The 19455-nt window shown below is 39.4% G+C and overlaps 1 pseudogene; it reads left to right on the plus strand.

Moving 5' to 3' along the window:
- The first annotated feature begins 17274 nt into the window (after positions 1-17274).
- Positions 17275-18269, plus strand: LOC102844841 (annotated as a pseudogene).
- Positions 18270-19455: the final 1186 nt, after the last annotated feature.

Here is a 19455-nt window from a genome sequence, read left to right on the forward strand (position 1 = left end):
CAGGCACTCACAGATGCTGACAAGTCCTAAACTCATGAGTTGATGTCAAGAGTGTATAGATAATGAACACTGCATTGGAACACATGAGAGAAATGACTGTTTAAAAGGAATATATGATTAGGCATTAAATATATGACAACAATCCTGAGCAAGAGGTTCATTGTAAAGTAGAGGAGGTGGGGGAGGAAAATGTGCAACAATGAACAAACAATAATAATAAAACATAGAGGTATCTTCTGACTTACACAGCAGAAGAAATAGAGAAATCTGAAATTGGCAGGCCTTACAGTAGGCTGGTGAACCCAAGATTGGCAGGTAAACCCCTGCTTTAAGTACAAAGAACCAGACAGTATGAGCCTGACAGGATCCTGATCAAGTAAAAAGCAAGAGAACTTTGCTAGAATATCCATATAGATTCTATGCAGGCCACACCCTCAAAGACATTCACATTCGATTGATTGCTTAGAGCAGATCTCATGATTGAAGTGATTACATTATTACAGATCTCACATCCTAACTGCCAAGCCAGATAATCCTGGGCAGCCACACTTATACACAGCTTTAACAATCAGAGATGAGAGGCCATCTTCCGTGATTACAATACAGGTAGTTCCCAAGTGATTCCTCGGTTGAAAAATTGCCAAAAAGGCTATTAGGCCTTGGGAAATATTTGCATACATTTTTTTTAAATGACAGAAAATCTTGCACGTTTTCTAAAGTAAATATTATAAGGAAAATGAGGAGTATAATATTTTTTGTCTTTTTTCCACAGAGAGAATTAACTCTCTCTCCTTTTCCCCTTTCTAAATTGTATTTACCTATACAGCACACCCATGAATGACTGCACTTACATTTATTTTTGGAATTATAAATAAATTTAAATGAGTAGGGAAATTTGCAAACACGAAATTCACAAAAAAAAAGTAGTATTGCCTAGACATGAAGTTTTTAGATCTCTGTATTTCAAATGAAGTAAACCAACCTTGACATTTCTTCAAAATGCTCATCTCTGCTCTAGAATTTAAGATTTCAGACACCCCTGGCAAGCTACTTAACCTCTCAAACCTCAGTGTCCTCACTGGAAAGTGGAAATGTAAGGACTTTTTGGCAATGCCTAGAAGAGGACAATCAATCAAGAAAAGGTCACAGTAAAGGGTAGGGGGCGGGGCGGGGGTAGATTTTTGTTTTGATTCTTCCTGTCTACTTTTACATATTCTTATACAGTGAGTTCTGAACCACCAAGATATCACTTACTAGCCAAGGGTTACTTTCCTTTTAATGTTATGTAAACTTGCACTCACTTTGAATCAACCAAACTAACCTCTGCACCCAACAAATTCCTCATCATTATCTTCACTTGCGTTAAGTATAGCTTTAAATCATTAAAAAGGCCTGTAGTCTTTCTTTCCATTAAAGGCTAAAATAAGGATTGTATGCACTTGTTCTTAAGGAGAGGACAGTGATAGCCTACTCCACAGGAATACGGAAACCCAAAGGCCTCCCCTCTATGGTGGTTTGAATCCACCAGCTGCTCTGAGGGAAAAGATGGACAACCTCCTCCTGTGCACTTTACAGCCTCGGAAAGTTACTGGAGGATTGGCTGTGAGTTGGTTCTGACTCAAAGACAATGAGATGATAAGATTATGTTCTGAAGAATTGACCATAGTGAGTTAAGGGTGGGGCTGCTAACCAAAATGTTGGTAGTTCAAACTTACCAACTGTTCCTTGAAAGATCAATTAGACATTCTTTTCCTATAAGAAAAAACATTTTTTTTAAAAATCCTCAATTGCTATTAAGTCAGAACTGACTCATAGCTGACCCTCAGCAGGTTTTCAAAGGCTGCAAATCACATGGGAGGAGATTGCCCAACTTTCTCCCAAGGATTTGAACCACTCCTCTTTGAGTTGGCAGTGCAACATCATACCTACTAGACCACCAGAGCTTCATTCAGCCTCAGGAACTTGTTGGTTTTGTTGTTGCTAGGTATCGTAGAGTCAAGGATGGCTCAGAGCAACCCTATTAGGATCAGATCTGAACCCTGTCCTACCCTGTGCCACTCTCATCATTTCTGACATATTTGAACACATTGCTACAGTCATTGCGTCAAGCCATCTGGTCGAGGGTCTTCCTCTCTTTGACAGTCCCTCTACCTTTACAAGTATGATATTATTTTTTCAAGGACAGTCCCTCTACCTTTACAAGTATGATATTCCTTTTTCAAGGAATAGCTTCCCCAAACAATACAAAAGTATATGAGGTGAATCACTCTTACTGCACCTTCTCCAGGACATATCTATTTGTTCTTTTGGCAGTCCATGGGATATTCACTACTCTTCTCCAGCATCACATTTCAAAGGCATCAATTCTTATTCTGTCATCCATATTCTTGTCCAGCTCTCAGATCAATAGCAAGTGTCTGAAAAGGCCATGGCCTGAATCAAGTGCATCTTAGTACTCAAACTAACATCAGTGCTCCTCAGTAAATTTGGAGAGGTCCTTGACTGCAGAATTTCATTATTACAGTGCAGTACGACTCTTGATCTTCTGACTGCTTGTACCAATGATGTTGATTGTGGATCTAATAAAAGGAAGTTGCTGATAGTTTCAATCTTATCTCCATTTACCATGATGTTGCTTATTGGTCCAGGGGTGAGACTATTTGTCTTCTTGATGTTGAGACGTAATCCATTTTGAGGGCTATATTCTTTGGTCTTCTGCGGCAAGCACTTCAAGTCCACCTCACTTTCAACAAGCAATATTCATAACATAGGTTGTTAATGAGTCTTGCTCCGATCCTGATGCTGGAAGCTATGTCACCAGTGTGTCAAATGCCATAACGGTCACCCATGGTGGACAGGCTTCAGCTCAAATCCCAGATTAAGACAGACTAGGAAGCAGAAACTGTCATCCACTTCTTAAAGAGCAGGCCTCTGAAAGCCCTATGGACAATAAATGAACACAGGTAGCTATAGTATTAGAAGTAGAGCACAGGCTAGAAGTCAATCAAACTGAGGAGAGTCAACTGCAAGAATCTTCTAATAACTGGAACAAAATATAGGGAAACTAGAAGTTGCCAAAAATGAAATGGAAAGCGTAGATACGGACATTCCAGACATTAGTGAGATGTGAGACAGTTCTGTCTTGTAGGGGTGCTATAGGGCAGACTAGACTCCATAGTAGGTGGTTGAAATCTGACTTATGTACAAATTTTGCTTAAAGGGTTCCATGTGTTGTGAGGTGCCACACAGTCAATTACAGCTCATAGTGACCCCATGAAAGACAGAACAGAACCTTGTCCTTTCCTGTACCATCCTCACAGTCTCTGCCATATTCATGCCCATTTTGTAGTCCCTGTATCTACCTATCTCATTGAGGGTTTCCTCTTTCATTGACTCTCTGTATTGCCCACATCTTTTTCCAAGGACCCAATTACTTGCTATGCATCAGAAAGTTGGACAATGAGTAGGGATGATAGAAGGAGACGTGATGCCTTTCAGCTGTGGTGCTGGAGAAGAGTATTGAATATACCATGGACTGCTAGAAGAACAAACAGGTTCATCCTAGAGAGGGTGAAACCAAGTTGCTCCTTGGAGGTAAGGATTCTGAAGCTCTGTCTGACATATTTTGAGCATACTGCAAGGAGGGACTAGTTCTTGAAGGGGGGCATTATGCTTTGGAGGATGGAGGGACAGCGCAAGAGAGGAAGACCCTCGATGAAATGGATTGACTCTGTGACTAGGGTTATGGGGGCTGGTGTGTCAGAGATGATGAGGTTAGAGCAGGATAGAGGATAGATGAGGATGATCAGGATAGAGCAGGGTTCAGAACTGTTGTATATAGGGTTGCTATGAGTCACAAGCAGCTCGACAGCACCTAACAGCAAACCTCTTCCTGACATTCTCAAAGCATGTGAGATGAAGTTTCACCCTCTTTGCCTCTAAGAATACTCTGGTTATATTTCCTCCCAGGCAGACTGATTTCTTCTTTTTAGTAGTCCATGCTCATTGAACAGCATTAAATTGTGACCAAGACCTCAATTTAAAGGCCTTGATTCTTTTTTTATCTTTCTTATTCATTGTACAACTTTCATATGCATAGAAAGAAATTGAAAATACCTTATCTTGAATCAAGCTCCCTTTAGTCTTTGAACTGACATCTTTGCTCTTTGACAGCAGATTTCCTCACTGCAACATATCTTTTGATTTATTGACTGCTGCTACCATGAGTATTGACTGTGGATCTAAGTAAAATTAAATCCTTGACAATAATTTCTGCTTGCTCAGTCCACAGTCAATACTCTTGACTCCAGCAGTCAGGAAATCAAAATAGTAATTAGGAAAATCTGCTGTTAGTGACATCTCCAGAGTGCAAAAGAGCAATGATGTCATTCTAAAGAGAGAGGTGCATCTGATCCAGGTCTTGGTCTTTGCATCTACTTGCTATGCATCAGAAAGCTGGACAATGACTAAGGGTAACAAAAAAAGAATTGGTGCCTTTGAATTGTGGTGCTGGAGAAAAGCATTAAACATACACCATGGAATATCAAGAGAACAAACAGGTCTTCCCTGGAGGGGAGTGAAACTAAGTTGCTCTTTGGAGACAAGGATTTTGAATCTACATCTCACATACTTTGGGCATGTTGCCAGGAGTGACCAGTACTTGGAGAAGGACATTATGCTTGGACGGGTGGAGGGAAAGCACAGGAGAGGAAGGACCCCAAATGAGATCGTTTGATACAGTAACTGGGGTAATTAGGCATCTTGAGGCAGTGAGGTTGGCTCAGGATCGGGCAGCTTTACAACTATTGTGCTTTAGGATCACTATGAGTCACAGTGGTCCCCACAGCACATAACAACAAGCAGCCACCAAAGCTCCCCTCTTGGTAGGAAAATAGCACCTTAATATATGCTCCTGTAGAAGGCAGTGTGGTGGTTCATTGAAGAGTTCTCAACTTTTGTGTGGGAGAAGGGGCTTGAGTCCTGGATAATACACCTCATACACAAGACCAGGTAACATTTCCTTCTGTCGTGCATGATGTCATCATGAGTCTGAGGCTGACCCAATGGTGCTGCTAACAATAACAAAAGCACATGTTTCTTGTGCTCTTCAATAGGAGAGCATAGCATAAAGCATGCTGTATCTGGGCAAGGAGTCAGGAAAACCATCCAGGTATCTAGAAGTTCCAGAGTATAGAGTCACATGCACCAACCAAATAAAGCAAGGTTTGAAGCAGGGGCTGGTAAATGCCAATACTGAATCTTGGGAGAGCAATAATGAACAAGTTGATCACCTTGTTTGATGGCTGCAGATAAGAAGAGCAGAATCCAACTAGCAAGGAGATGTCTTCATTATGCAGAATGAGGACCCAGAATCTTACTAAAAATGAAGAAAAATATATTTCCTACCACCTGCACTCATGGCTGTGAAGACTCAATCCACATTAACATTATAATAATAATTATGATGATGATGATTAGAGTACCCAAGAGCCCTATAAGATGTGTTTTTAAAATCCTTCTGTTGGATGAGGAAAATTACAATAAGAAATGTTTATTTGGTTAGTACAAGTCCTCTCTCTGGGCATCCTCTTACTAAGGTGAACATAAAGGTTATATTTGCAATGCTAATATCTGGCCCTGAGGAGGATCACATTTCACTCTCTTAGAGAAACAAAACCAATGAAGTTTAGATAGATAGATTATAGATAGATAGATAGATATTTGAAGGAAATAGCTTATGTGCTTGTTGTTGTCTTTAGGTGTTGTCGAGCCGAGTACAACCCATAGGGACCCTACAAACAACAGATCTGGACCCTGCCCCATCCTGTGCCATCCTCACACTTTCTGACACTCTCAAGCAAACACTGTTTGCATCCATCTGGTTGAGGGTCAGCCTCTCTTTCATTAACCCTCCACCTTCGCAATTATCATATTCCTCTCCAGAAAATAGCCTCTCCTTGCAACATGCCTGAAGTATGTGAAACAAAACTTTATGGCTGCACCCTCTCCAGGACATATCTGTTTGTTCTTTTGGCCGTCCATGGGATATTAAGTACTCTTCTCCAATACCACAGCTCAAAGGCATCAATTCCTTTTCTGTCATCCTTGTTCTATGTCCATCTCTCAGTTGCATAACAAATGATTGAAAAGACCATGGCCTGAATCAGGTGTACCTTTGTCCTCAAACTGATATCATTGTCCCTCAACCATCTGTAGAAGTTTCTGACTGCAGACTTTCCCAATGCAATATATTTCCTGATCTCCTGACTGCTGGTACCAAGGACATTGACTATGGATCCAAGTAGGATGAAACAATTATTGACAAGTTCAAACTTTTCTCCATCTCTCATGATGCTGCCTGTTGGTCTAGTGGTAAGAATTTATGTGCTAATTTAGGCTGGGAAGTTCCAAGTCTGTGGAGTCAGAGCTCAAGAGATAGATGTTTGGAGAAGTCAGTGAGTTCAAGTCACGAGCAAGTGGGCAGGGCCTCCTCAGCCTTCTGGCTTCAGACTTTCTGACAAAGCTGAGGAACTTTTTTGTCTGATCCTGGACCTAGCTATGTAGCTCATGATCTCCACGCTGCCTTTGGATTTACCAGGTTCTAAAGCAGTCTGTTGTAACTCTGCTTCCTTGACAACAATTTTGGGATCCATCACCAGTCTCTAATCCAGCATCTGGCTTATGACCTCTGGATTTGAACCAGCTTTTAGTCTCAAGACTTCTGGACTTGAGATTTTAGCTAGAAGCTCTGCTAAATCCTGTTCAGCATTGTGAAACCATGGAAACTATCAGTGACCAGAAGAAGGAAGTAGGAACTTTGCCGGGGGCTGGGGTCAGCTGTGTATGAGGTACATTGACCAAAAATCAACCTGGTCTCCTGCATAGAATTCTACCACTTAACCACCAAATGCTTCATTGCTGCCCAGTTCAAAAGTCTGAATTTCCAGCATTCAGCTTTTTCCTGGTTGTGATCTCAAACCACACATTTCTAATCCTGATTAGAAGCAGTAGGAGCACTGGTTCCAAACAAGTCTAGGCTGTTTGGACGTTTATTACCAACTACAGAAAAGGCATGCTGTGATTTGCTCGGACCACAGCAGATGGGCTTCCAAGGGAGCCAACACCGCCAGCGCTGGCAGTAAAACAGCTCCACTAAATAAACAAGCAGTAGAATAGAAATCATTGCAGCAAGGTCACAAGACAAAAATCAATGTTCTTTCTGCATGACAGCAGTAAGCCATCCAAAAATGAAATTAGGAAAACAACTTCCATTTACAACAGTATAAAAATGAGTAAAAAGCTTAGGAATAAATTTAACAAGTAAAAGATCTGTATGCTGAAAACTATAAAATATTCCTGAGAGATGATTTCAATAAAGGAAGAGCTAGTCCACAAATAGAAAAATACACAAAATTATTAATGTAGCATACTCCTTAAATTGATCTACAGATTCAAAGCAATTACATACAAACCCCTAGCTACTCTTATTTTTTTTTTCCAGGCATTACAAACTGATCCAAAATTCATATGGAAATCCAAAGAACTTAGAATACTCAAAACAATATCAATAAAGAAAATATGAAGGACTCACAGCTCCTGATTTCAAAATGTGCTATAGAAATCAAGACACCGTAGTGGATTCCAGGTTATGAACACCTAACACACAACCTGTAGTTACAAACCAACCCTGTTGTATGAAATACTTGAGGAACATACAATAATTTGTTATAACATATGGGTGCTATATTTTTATCTGTATTAAAATATTATTCTTGTATTTCAAACACCAGCAAGAAACCTAATGGTGGACAGGTTTCAGCAGAACTTCCAGACAGATAAACTAAGAAGCAAGACTAGTCATTCACTTCTGAAACAAAAGACCTTCAAAAATCCTATGAATAACAAAGAAACATTGTCTGTCATAGTGCCAGGAAAAAGTCACATAGATTGGAAGGAACTAAAAAAATACGGAGAAACAGCTGCAAACATCCATTAATAAGCAGAATATGAAATGTACAAAGTATGAATTTAGGAGAACTTAAAATTGTCAGAAATGAAATGGAATGCATAAAGATTGACATGCCAGGTATAAGTATGTGTCATTTTTAAGCAATCATATGATCGATTATGCCAGAAATGACAAATTGAAGAGGAATAGTGTTGCTTTTATTATCAAAAAGAACATTTCCAGATCTATGCTGGAGTACAATGCTGTGATTGATAGGATATCAAGATCTGATCATTCAACTATCATTCAAGCATACACACCAATCACTAAAGACAAAGTTGAAAAAACTGAAGACTTCTATAAACTTTTGCAGTCTGAAATTCATCAAACATGAAATCAAGATGCATTAGTAATAACCGGTGACTGGAATACAAAAGTTGGAAATAAAACAATGGTAATGGTAGTTGAAAAACGTAACTTTGGTAATAGAAATGAGGCTGAAGATTAAATGAAATAATTTTGTACAATTAACAATTTATTCGTAGCAAATATATTTTTTAAAAATATAAACAATGGTTATATATGTGGACCTCATCCGATTGACCACACAAGAATAAAATTTTACTGTATCTCTAAAAAAAGTTGATGTAGAAGCTCAATACTAGCAGTCAAAACAAGGCCAGGAACTGACTGGAACAAACCATCCACTACTCATGTGCAAGTTCAAACTAAAGTTGAAGAAAATTTTTAAATGTCCACAAGAACCAAAATACAACCTTGAGTTCATATCAACAGAGTTTTAAAACCATATCAAGTTAGATTTTCAAAACCATAGCAAGAATAGATTTGATGTATTGATGAACACTAATGACTAAAAACCAGAGGATATTATCCATGAAAAAGACAACTGGGCATGTACAAAGACAGAGGGAAAGAAAAAGACCAAAATGAATATCACAAGAGACTCTGAAGTGGTTCAAATCCACCAGGTGCTCTGCTGGAGAAGGAGGGGCAATCTCCTCCTGTACCAGTCAGATCCAATTTGACAGTACACACACACACAAAATAATAAAAAATTTTAAAAAATTATTTTTTAAAAAAAGAAGAGACTCTGAAATTTGCACTAGAACATTGAGAAGACAAATGGAAGGAATGCTGAGTTAATAGAGAAGAACAGAAGATTTCAAAGGGCACCTTAAGAAGGCAAATCAAAGCATTATAACAAACCTGCAAAGAGACAGAGTTAGAAAACCAAAACAGAAGAACACACAGCATTTCTCAAGCTGAAATAACTGAAGGGGGAAAAAAATAAAGCCTCAAATTGCAATACTGAAGGTTTCTATAGGCAAAAACTTAAATGATGCTGGAAACATCAAAAGAAGATGGAAGAATTTGAGTCACCGAAGTATTGGTCAACATGAATCATTTCAGGAAGTTTAACATATGCTCAAGAATCAATTATAATAAAGAAAGAAGTCCAAGCTGCACTGAAGGTATTAGTGAAAATTGATGTCCTAGGAATTGATGTCCTATCAGTGGAGGTATTTCAAGAGACAGATGCCATTCTGGATGTGCTTATTAGCCTAAGCCAAGGAATATGGAGGACAGCTACCTGGGCAACTGACCAGAAAATACCCATATTTATTCCCATTCCTCAAAAAAGGTGATACAACACAAGGCAGAAGTTATAAAACATATGCAAATAAAAACTCACCAAAGATTATTCAAAGGCAGCTGAAACAGTACATCAATAGAGAATGTCCAAAAATCCAAGCTGAATTCACACAAGGGGCACCATTGCTGATGTCACATAGATTTTGACTGGAAAGCACAGAATTCCAGAAGGAGTTGATTTGTGTTTTATTGATTATGCAAAGGAATTGACTGTTAATTGAAATAAATTATTACTAATAAATTATTATTATTACTGAGAAGAATGAGAATCCCAGAACATTGAATTTAATTGTGCTCATGCAAAACTACACATAGACCAAGAAGCTGTTTTTCAAACAAAGGGAATACTGCATGATTTACAATCAGGGTTACCTAATTAATGAATATGCTGAGCAAATAATTCAAAAACTGGACTATTTGAGGAAGAATATGGCATCAGGATTAGAAGAAGATTCATCAACAATGTGCATTACACAGATGACACAACTTTGTGGAAAGTGATGAGGATTTGAAGCACTTACTGCAGAAAAACAAAGACTGTATCCTTCAATATGGATTACATATCAACATCAAGAAAACAAAATCCTCTCACCAGTGGATGAATAGGCACCATCACAAAAGTTGGAGAAAAGGTAAAGTTGTTAAGGATTTAATTTTACTTAGATCCAGAATCAATGTTCATGATAGGAGCAGTCAAGAAATCCAAAGACATGTTGCATTACAAATATCTGCTGTCAAAGACTTCTCCAAAGTGCTAAAGAGCTTCATTGTCAGTTTAAAGACTAAGGTGTGCCTTATCCAAGCCATATTTTTTTTTCAGTTACTCCCTATGTATCAGAAAGTTGGACAATGAATAAATATAACAGAAAAGGAGTTAATGTCTTTGAACTGTGGTGTTGGAGAAGAATATTGAAATTCTACAGACCACCAAAAGAACAAACAAGCCAGTCTTGGGAGAAGTGCTCCTTAGAGTCAAGGATGGTGAAGTTTCATCTCCCATAATTTGGGTATTTCATCAGGAAAGGCTAGCCCTTAGTTAAAGACATCATACTGAGAAGGGCAGTGGGTGACTGGCACAATAACCGTAACAATAGACTTGAGATATCAGAGATGGTGAAGATGGTACAGGATAGGGTAAAAATCAGATCTATTGTTCATAGAGTCACTAGGAGTTATATCAATTCAACGGCATCAATTAACAACTTTATGTTAAAGATATTTTACTGTTAATAAAAGTGTTTCTCTAGAAGGGGAGGAATGACGTATACTGCATGGCAAAAGATGAGGGAGAGAAGTGTTTAAAAGGGATATATGATTAGGTATTATTGTCATGTCAGGAGTCCAGAATGACGACTGCACAACGGAGTGGACTTGGGGGGGAGGGATTGCATAGCAATGAAAGAGTCTTTTCTTTTACTCATCAAGGAGAAAAGTGAATGGGGGGAGGGGTGGGCAGGGAGAGAAGTGCAACAATGAATGACTGGAAACCCTAAGTCTCTGTAAACTTTCATGAAAATTAATTTAAAAAGTGTCTCCCTTTTCTATGCACAGAAAGGTGCACTACATGCTATGTACTAAGACAAAGATTTAACTAGTTGACGTTGGATATAGTAAAAACTACACGGAGACCATAGCATCTGCCTAACCTCCTCTAGGTTCACAAAGGGGAAGAATCATTACCATCATCAGCAAGACCCCAAGGCCAATTCCTATGAGGTCAGACATGCCCTCAAGCTCCAAAACTTTTTACCGAATATAACACCAACCATCCCTTTCAAGACTTTCACCACTTGTCTGTTGTGTTCACTAACACATTGAAATAGCCATACAAAAAGATGGACAATAATTCATGATTATGGAGTTTGTTAGGGAAGTAACAAGCATAATCCAGATTCAAGAACAACTCAGGATAGGGTTCTTCAGTTAGAACAGCCTCTCTCCTCAGCCATGCAAGCAGACAGGCCTTTCTGTGGCTCTAGGCCTCATAGCCCTAGCCTATGCCTTGCTCCAGAAAGTGTTAAAAACTTCCTATAGCTCTGACAATTTAAGCATCTCCAAAAGCACCCAAATTTGCTAGCTAGCAAGCCTAGACCTGAAGGCACTCTCTTCTGTCTCCATAGGGCAGCAAACCTAGCTCCCTGACTAATGTCTAAATGTATCCATCCCATCCACCAGCAAATGGATGCCCAAAGCACTCCGCTTTCTTGCTCTTTGAACCAGGAAGCCTGCAGTTCTGGCTTGTGCCAGTCTCTTGGTTCTGCTGCTTCTCTGCTAACATTCTTCACTATTGTATACATTTGCTCTAGTGCCAGAGCTCTGTCTCCTGAGCTGAGGTTTCCAAGTAGAGATCTCAGATCCAAAGGATTCCTTCCCACTTCTGGTTCTTCTTTCTTGATGGAAATACTCCCCTTTTCTCACCTTGAAATTATTCATTTTAAGGCCAGCAAGATGGCAAAACTAACAAAACTCCATGTTAGTATTCCATACATCCTATCTGCATGGTCCCATGCCGCAAGATGTCACGTGCTTTATTTACATATTAAATAGATAACAAAACAAAGAAACACTGCATGGTTTAAAATTGTGAAGGGTGTGCATCAAGGATGTGTCCTATTTCCATATCTTTTCAATCTATATGCGGAACAGATTATCCAGGAGACTGGGCTCTATGAGGAGAAGTGTGGCATCAGGATTGGAGGTAGACTCATCAACAATCTGTGTTATGCAGATGACAAAACCCTGCTTGCTGAAACTGAGAAAGACCTGAAGCGTTTGCTGAGGAGGGTCAAGGATTACAGCCTTCAGTATGTATTGAAGCTCAACATCAAGAAAACAAAGATTCTCACCCCTGAGCTGATTGACAGCATCAGGATGGATGGTGAAGAGATTGAGATTGTTAACAGCTTCAGTTTGCTTGGCTCTACCATCAATACTCTTAGTACCATCAGCCAAGAAATTAAAAGACAAATTACATTGGGAAAATCTGCTGTCAGAAACCTCTCCAAGGTCCCGAGAAGCAATGATGTCAGTCTGGAGACTAAGGTGTGCCTGATACAGGCCATGGTCTTTGCAATTACTTGCTATGCATCAGAGAGCTGGACAATGACTACAGACAATAGAGGGAGAATTGATGCCTTTGAGCTGTGGTGCTGGAGAAGAGTATTGAATATACATACCATGGACTGCTAGGAGAACAAACAAGTTCATCCTGAAGAGGGTGAAGCCAGGCTGCTCCTTGGAGGCAAGGATTCTGAAGCTTCGTCTGACATACTTTGGACATGTTGCAAGGTTGGATCAGTCCTTGGAAAGGGACATCATCCTTGGGATGGTTGGGGGGGTTGAAGGAACAGCACAGTAGAGGAAGACCTTCAATGAGATGGATTGATTCCATCACTGGGATAATGGGCATAGGTGTTTTGGAGACAGTAAGATTGGCAAGGGATAGAGCAGGGCTTAGGACTGTTGTACATATGGTCGCTATTAGTCACAAGCAACTCGACGGCACATAACAGCAACAACAATCTTTTTTAGTGGCTCACAGCCGCCTTAGCTTTGCCTTATTGTTGTTAGGTACCATCAGATCAAAACTAACCCATAACTGACCTTCCAGCAGGTTTTCAGAGACAGTAAATCAAATGAGAAAATGCTCATGTTCTTCCCATGGGGCAGCTAATGGACTCCAAACCTGTGCCTTCAAGTTGGTAGTGCAGCGCCTTACCACTGAGCCACCTAATTGTATTACATGTATTAAGTTCCACCTAATTGTATGAGTTAGAAAGGTTGCCTGTGTTGTTGCTTTTTGCTGTCAAGTTGGAACTGACTCAGACCTGACCCTCTGTGGGTTTTCAGAGGCTGTAAAACCCATAGGAAGCAATGGCTCATCTTTTTCATCTGGAGCAACTCGTCAGTTCAAACTACATGTCTTTGGGTTAGCAGCACAACTTCTTACCCACTAGGCCTTAAGAGTACCCTGCTGTTACGTGCCACTCAGTTGGAAACAACTCACACCTGATCCTCCCAAGGTTTTTCAGAGGCTGTCAATCACACAAAAGGGGTCTGTCCACCTTTCTTCCAGGGCTCTGCTGGTGGATTTCAACCATGTGCCATTGGGTTGGCAATGCAGCTTCTTACCACTAGACTGCAAAAGCTCCCTCTTTTATTATAATCATAAAAAGCTCCTATTTTATTACAATGGCTATAATCAAATAGATAAAAGTTGTCAAACTACAAGGCTGCTTGTTTTGTAAAATAACTTTACTGAAATACACCACCAGTTTGTACACTCTATGGATACATTCCCACTAGAGCAGCAGAATTGAGTGGTTGCTACAGAGACCATATGAACTGCAAAGCCTAAATATTTACTGTCCCTTTGCAGAAGAACATGGCCAACATCTGAAATAGAAATTAACAAGTGTTGGTAAGGATGTAGAAAAACTGAAACCTCCATACATTCTAATAGGAATGTAAAAGAATTTGGCCACTTTGGAAAATAATTTGGTGACTTCTTAACAAGTTAAATATAAACTTACCATATGGCCAAGCAACTTCACTTCTAGCATCTAAAAGACTTGTACAAAGCTATCTAGAAGATGTATGCAAAGGCTTGTGATTGCATGTTCAGAGTGATATTTATTATATATACATAAAGCCAAAAAGTGGGGGGAGGGAATCTAATTATGTTCACCAATTGTGATAAAGGTGGTTTACCTATATACAAGTTTTTTTATATATTTCTTTATTCATATTGTGTTTTATATAATCATCCCTATACTTTGTGTTTTATACAATTACTCACCATTGATCTATTTCCACTATCTCCCCATCTTTTCAAGTCCCCACTGGATTTTTCCTAATTCCTTTACCCACCTCCCTCCACTGACCATGTTTGACGATCCCATGAATTCCCTCCCCTCTCCACCCTCAGACTCACGGCCCTTTCCCTTTTCAACCCTTGTACACATCCTGTTAGCAATCCTTCTATTTTTACAATAATGGTCTTAATGCAGTTTTTGTCTTCATAAAACTGAGTTAGTTCACTCAACATAAGAAAAAAACAGAATGGGGGTCAGAAGAGACTCTGGTATTTGTTCTAGAACACAAAGAAGCTAAAGGAAATAACAAGGTAAAGAGATAAACAGAAGATTTCAAAAGAAAGCTTGAGAAGGCAAAACAAAGTATTATAAATAAATGTGCAAAAACCTCGAGTTCAGAAACCAAAAAGGAAGAATATACATGGCATTCCTCAATGTGAAAAAACTAAAGAAAAAATACCAACTTTGAGTTGCACTAATGAAGGATTCTACAGGCAAATATTGACTAGTTCAAAGGGTATTTAAGAAGACAGGAGTAATATACAGAATAAATGAACCAAAAATAGTTGGTTGACACTGAACCATTTCAGCAAGTAGCATATGATCGAGAACCAATGGAACTAAAAGGAAGAAGACCAAGCTACACTGAAAGTATTGACAAAAATGAGGCCCCAGGAACTGATGGAATACTAGTTGAGCTGTTTGAGCAATCAGACATAGCCCTGGATGTGCTAACTAATCTATACCAATTTTGAAGACAACTACCTAGCCAATCAACCAGGAGAAATCCATATTTGTTCCCACTCTCAAAAAAGGTAATCTGACAGAATGTGGAAATTATCAAATATTATTAATATCATATCCAAATAAAGTCACTCTTTAAATTATTCAAAAACTGCTAGAACATAACATGAACAGGAAACCTCTAGAACTTAAAACCATATTTTAGAAGAGATCTTGTAAGGAGAGACATCACTGCTAATGCAGCGAATGCCTGAAAGATGTTTGGTTTTTTATTGATTATACAAAGTCATTCAACAGTGCAGATCATATAAATTACAGTGAGAAGAATGATAATCTCAAAACACTTTATTGTGCTTATGTGGAACCTCCTTATAGGCCAAGGAGGAATACAAAAGGAGCAGTAATGTGGAGGAGGCTGAGGCTGACAATATCTAGCTCTCTATCCCCATCAATAATATCCATAGTACCAAACAGATAGATACAACGTCAGACATGGTCCTATATGCTTCTTCACCTTCTACTGATCACTGGGCCCAAAATTCATTGCCAATGACTCACAGAGTTAACTTTACTCGCAGTCATGAAGTGTATTAGGAAAATAGGTTGAAAAGTGGAGATGTCAAAATAAATTAAATCCCTGGCTCAGTGAACATAAGTCCAAAGTCAGGTTAAAAGCAAGATACCATTCTTCACTTAGTTCAGAGAGTGTCTCAGGCAGCAAGTGAAAGTCTAGCAAGCTTTGTCTCAGCAGTCAGAAGTCAGATCTTCCTTCAATCAATCAGCAAGCAGAACCTATAACTCTGGCACTGTCTCCAAGGTTCTATAAGGCTACATCTCACTGTGGTCTCTCTACAGTCTGGCAAGCTTTTCCTCTTGTTTTGGCCTGTTGATGCTGTAGAAGACAGTGATCATGGGGGGTGAATGAAATTGAAAAGATTCAGTGTGAAAAACAATGAATAAGAACGTTTTAAAATACACCAGTATTTTAAAAAAAAATAGTAAATCATGTATCTGCAGTTTAGATAGCTGGAGACCACGCCCCCAGACTAGACTAAGTTTTTTTCAAAAGTCCTAACACCACAAGTAGTTATCCATTCAGAAAAAAAGGCAATATTGCATGGTTAAAAATCAGGAAAAGTGTGTGTCAAGGTTGTATACTTTTTCCATACCCATTCAATCTGTATACTGAACAAATTATTAGAGGTGCTGGCTCATATGAAGAAGAATGCAACATCTGGATTGTAGGAAGACTCATCAGCATCCTATGTTATGCAGATGTGCTTGCAGAAAATGAAGATTTCAAGAATGTACTGAAGAAGATAGAAAAACTACAGCCTTCACTATGGATTACATGTGAACATCAAGAAAACAAAAATCCTTCCCACTGAACCAACAGACATCATCACAACAGATACAGAAAAAAATATTGCCAAGATTTCATTTTACTTGGATCCACAATTAACACCCATAGTAGCAGTAGTCATGAAATCAAAAGACACATTGCATTGGGCAAGTCTACTGTCAACGTCCTCTTTAAAGTACTAACAAGCAAAAATATCATTTTAAGGACAAACACGCCATAGTATTCTGATCACCTGATGGCTTAATGAAAAGGAGTTGCATTGCCAACCCAAAAGTATGTGGTTTGAGCCCACCAGCTGCTCTGTGGAAGAAAGATGGGCAATCTCCTCCCCATGTGAAATACTGTGTCTGAAAACCCACAGGAAGGTCATCTATGAGTCAGTTGCAACTCTATAGCACATAACAACAACAACACATGTATCTGAAAGTTGGACAATAAATCAGCAAGATCAAAGAAGAATCAATGCCTTGGAACTGTGGTTTTGGTAAAGAGTATCGAATATACCACAAACTGTCAAAAGAACAAGCAAATCTGTCATGGTAGAAGTGCCATCAGAATACCCCTTAAAAGTGGAGGACGGTGAGACTTCAACTCCCATACTTTGAATATATTATCAGGAGAGACTAGTTCTTGGAGAAAGGCATCACAGTTGGTAAAGAGTCAGTTAAAAAGACTCTGCTGGAGAATGCTGCCAAGGAAGCATCGCAAAAGTGTTTATTCCCACCGCCGCCATGTCGAAGTCAGAGTCTCCTAAAGAGCCCGAACAGCTGTGGAAACTATTCCTTGGAGGGCTGAGCTTCTAAATGATGGATGAAAGTCTGAGGAGCCATTGAGCAATGGGGGACACTCATGGACAGTGTGGTAATGAGAGATCCAAATACCAAGCACTCCAGAGGCTTTGGCTTTGTCACATACTCAACTGTGGAAGAGGTGGATGCAGCCATGAATACAAGGCCCCAAAAGGTGGATGGAAGGGTAGTGGAACCCAAGAGGGCTGTCTCAAGAGAAGATTCTCAAAGACCAGGTGCCCACTTAACTGTGAAAAAGATCTTTATTGGTGGAATTAAAGAAGACACTGAAGAACATCACTTAAGAGATTATTTTGAGCAGTACGGGAAAATTGAAGTGACTGAAATCATGACTGACCGAGGCAGTGGCAAGAAAAGGGGCTTTGCTTTTGTAACTTTTGATGACCATCATTCTGTAGATAAAATTGTTATTCAGAAATATCATATTGTGAATGGTCACAACTGTGAAGTGAGGAAAGAAAGCCCTGTCAAAGCAAAAGATGGCCAGTGCCTCTTCCAGCCAGAGAGGTCAAAGTGGTTCTGGAAACTTTGGCGGCGGCCATGGATGTAGGTAGTTTTGGTGGGAATGACAACTTTGGTTGAGGAGGAAACTTCAGTGGACGAGGTGGCTTTGGTGGCAGTCCTGGCGGTGGACGATATGGAGGCCGTGGAGATGGTTATAATGGATTTGTAATGTTGGAAGCAACTTTGGAGGTGGTGGAAGCTACAATGATTTTGGCAATTACAACAATAAATCTTCAAATTATGGACCCATGAAGGGAGGAAACTTTGGAGGCAGAAGCTCTGGCCCTGATGGTGATGGTGGTGGTGGTCAATATTTTGCCAAACCGTGAAACCAAGGTAGCTATAGTGGTTCAAGCAGCAGCAGCAGCAGCAGCAGCAGCAGTAGCAGCTATGGCAATGGCAGACGGTTTTAGTTAACTGCCAGGAAACAAAGCTTAGCAGGAGAGGAGAGCCAAAGAAGTGACAGGGAAGCTACAGGTTACAACAGATTTGTGACTCAGCCAAGCACAGTGGTGGCAGGGCCTAGCTGCTACAAAGAAGACATGTTTTAGACAATACTCATGTGTATGGGCAAAAAAGTCGAGGACTGTATGTGTGACTAATTGTATAACAGGTTATTTTAGTTTCTGTTCTGTGGAAAGTGTAATGTATTCTGAAAACAAGGGTTTAAATGTAGAATTTTTTAATTTTTGCACCCATGCTGTTGATTGCAAAATGTAATAGTCTGATCATGACACTGAATAAATGTCTTTTAAAAAAAAAAAAGACGACAACTCTCGAGATGACCAGGCACAAACTGCAACAGTGGGCTCAAACACAGCAATGACTGTAAGCATGACACAGGATTGGACAGTGCTTTGTTTCGTTGTACATGAGATCACTGAGTCCCTTAACATCAACAAGGAGGAGGTTGTTGTTATGAACCATGGAGTCGACTACGAGTCACAGCAACCCTATGAACAAGGAATCTGAACCCTGCCCTGTACAACAACACAGATGACCCTCAGAACCACTACATTAAATTTAAGAAGCTCAACACAAAAGATCATATGCTGTATCATTTTAGTCCTTTGAATTGTCCAGAGCAGGCAAATCTAGTGAGACAGAAAACAGATAAGCAGGCGCCTAGTGTTGAGGTTGAAAACACAAGAGACATACTGGAATTGTGATGAGTAAACTCAGTAAATTTATTAAATATCATTTGTTTATACACTTAACAAAGATGAATTTTGTGATACATAAAATATACCTCAATGAAGTTGCTGCAAATATAAGTAATGACATGTAACTGATTGTAAAATTTCAAAGAAATAGAAAATCATGTTCTTTTCTTTAAATTTTTTTAAAATGTATACTATTCATAAAATTTGAATACAATGCTTTTTAGACCAGAAATAGGAAGAATCTGGTCTGAAAATCAAGTTCTTAAGGAAAAATGCAAAAGTCTTAACATAAACTTCATCTAGGCTAAAAAGTGGGTGGGGTAAGAAGATAAAATAACATCAAGTGAAAAATGAGAAGGAGTTAAGACACAGATGTGATTTTCACCCCCACCCCCCACCCCTCACTGATAACGGAAAGTTTTTAACTTTCTCTGCT

Source organism: Elephantulus edwardii, unplaced genomic scaffold (assembly GCF_000299155.1).
Source record: "Elephantulus edwardii isolate Elephantulus edwardi_28Jun2011 unplaced genomic scaffold, EleEdw1.0 scaffold00033, whole genome shotgun sequence".
Lineage (NCBI taxonomy): Eukaryota > Metazoa > Chordata > Mammalia > Macroscelidea > Macroscelididae > Elephantulus > Elephantulus edwardii.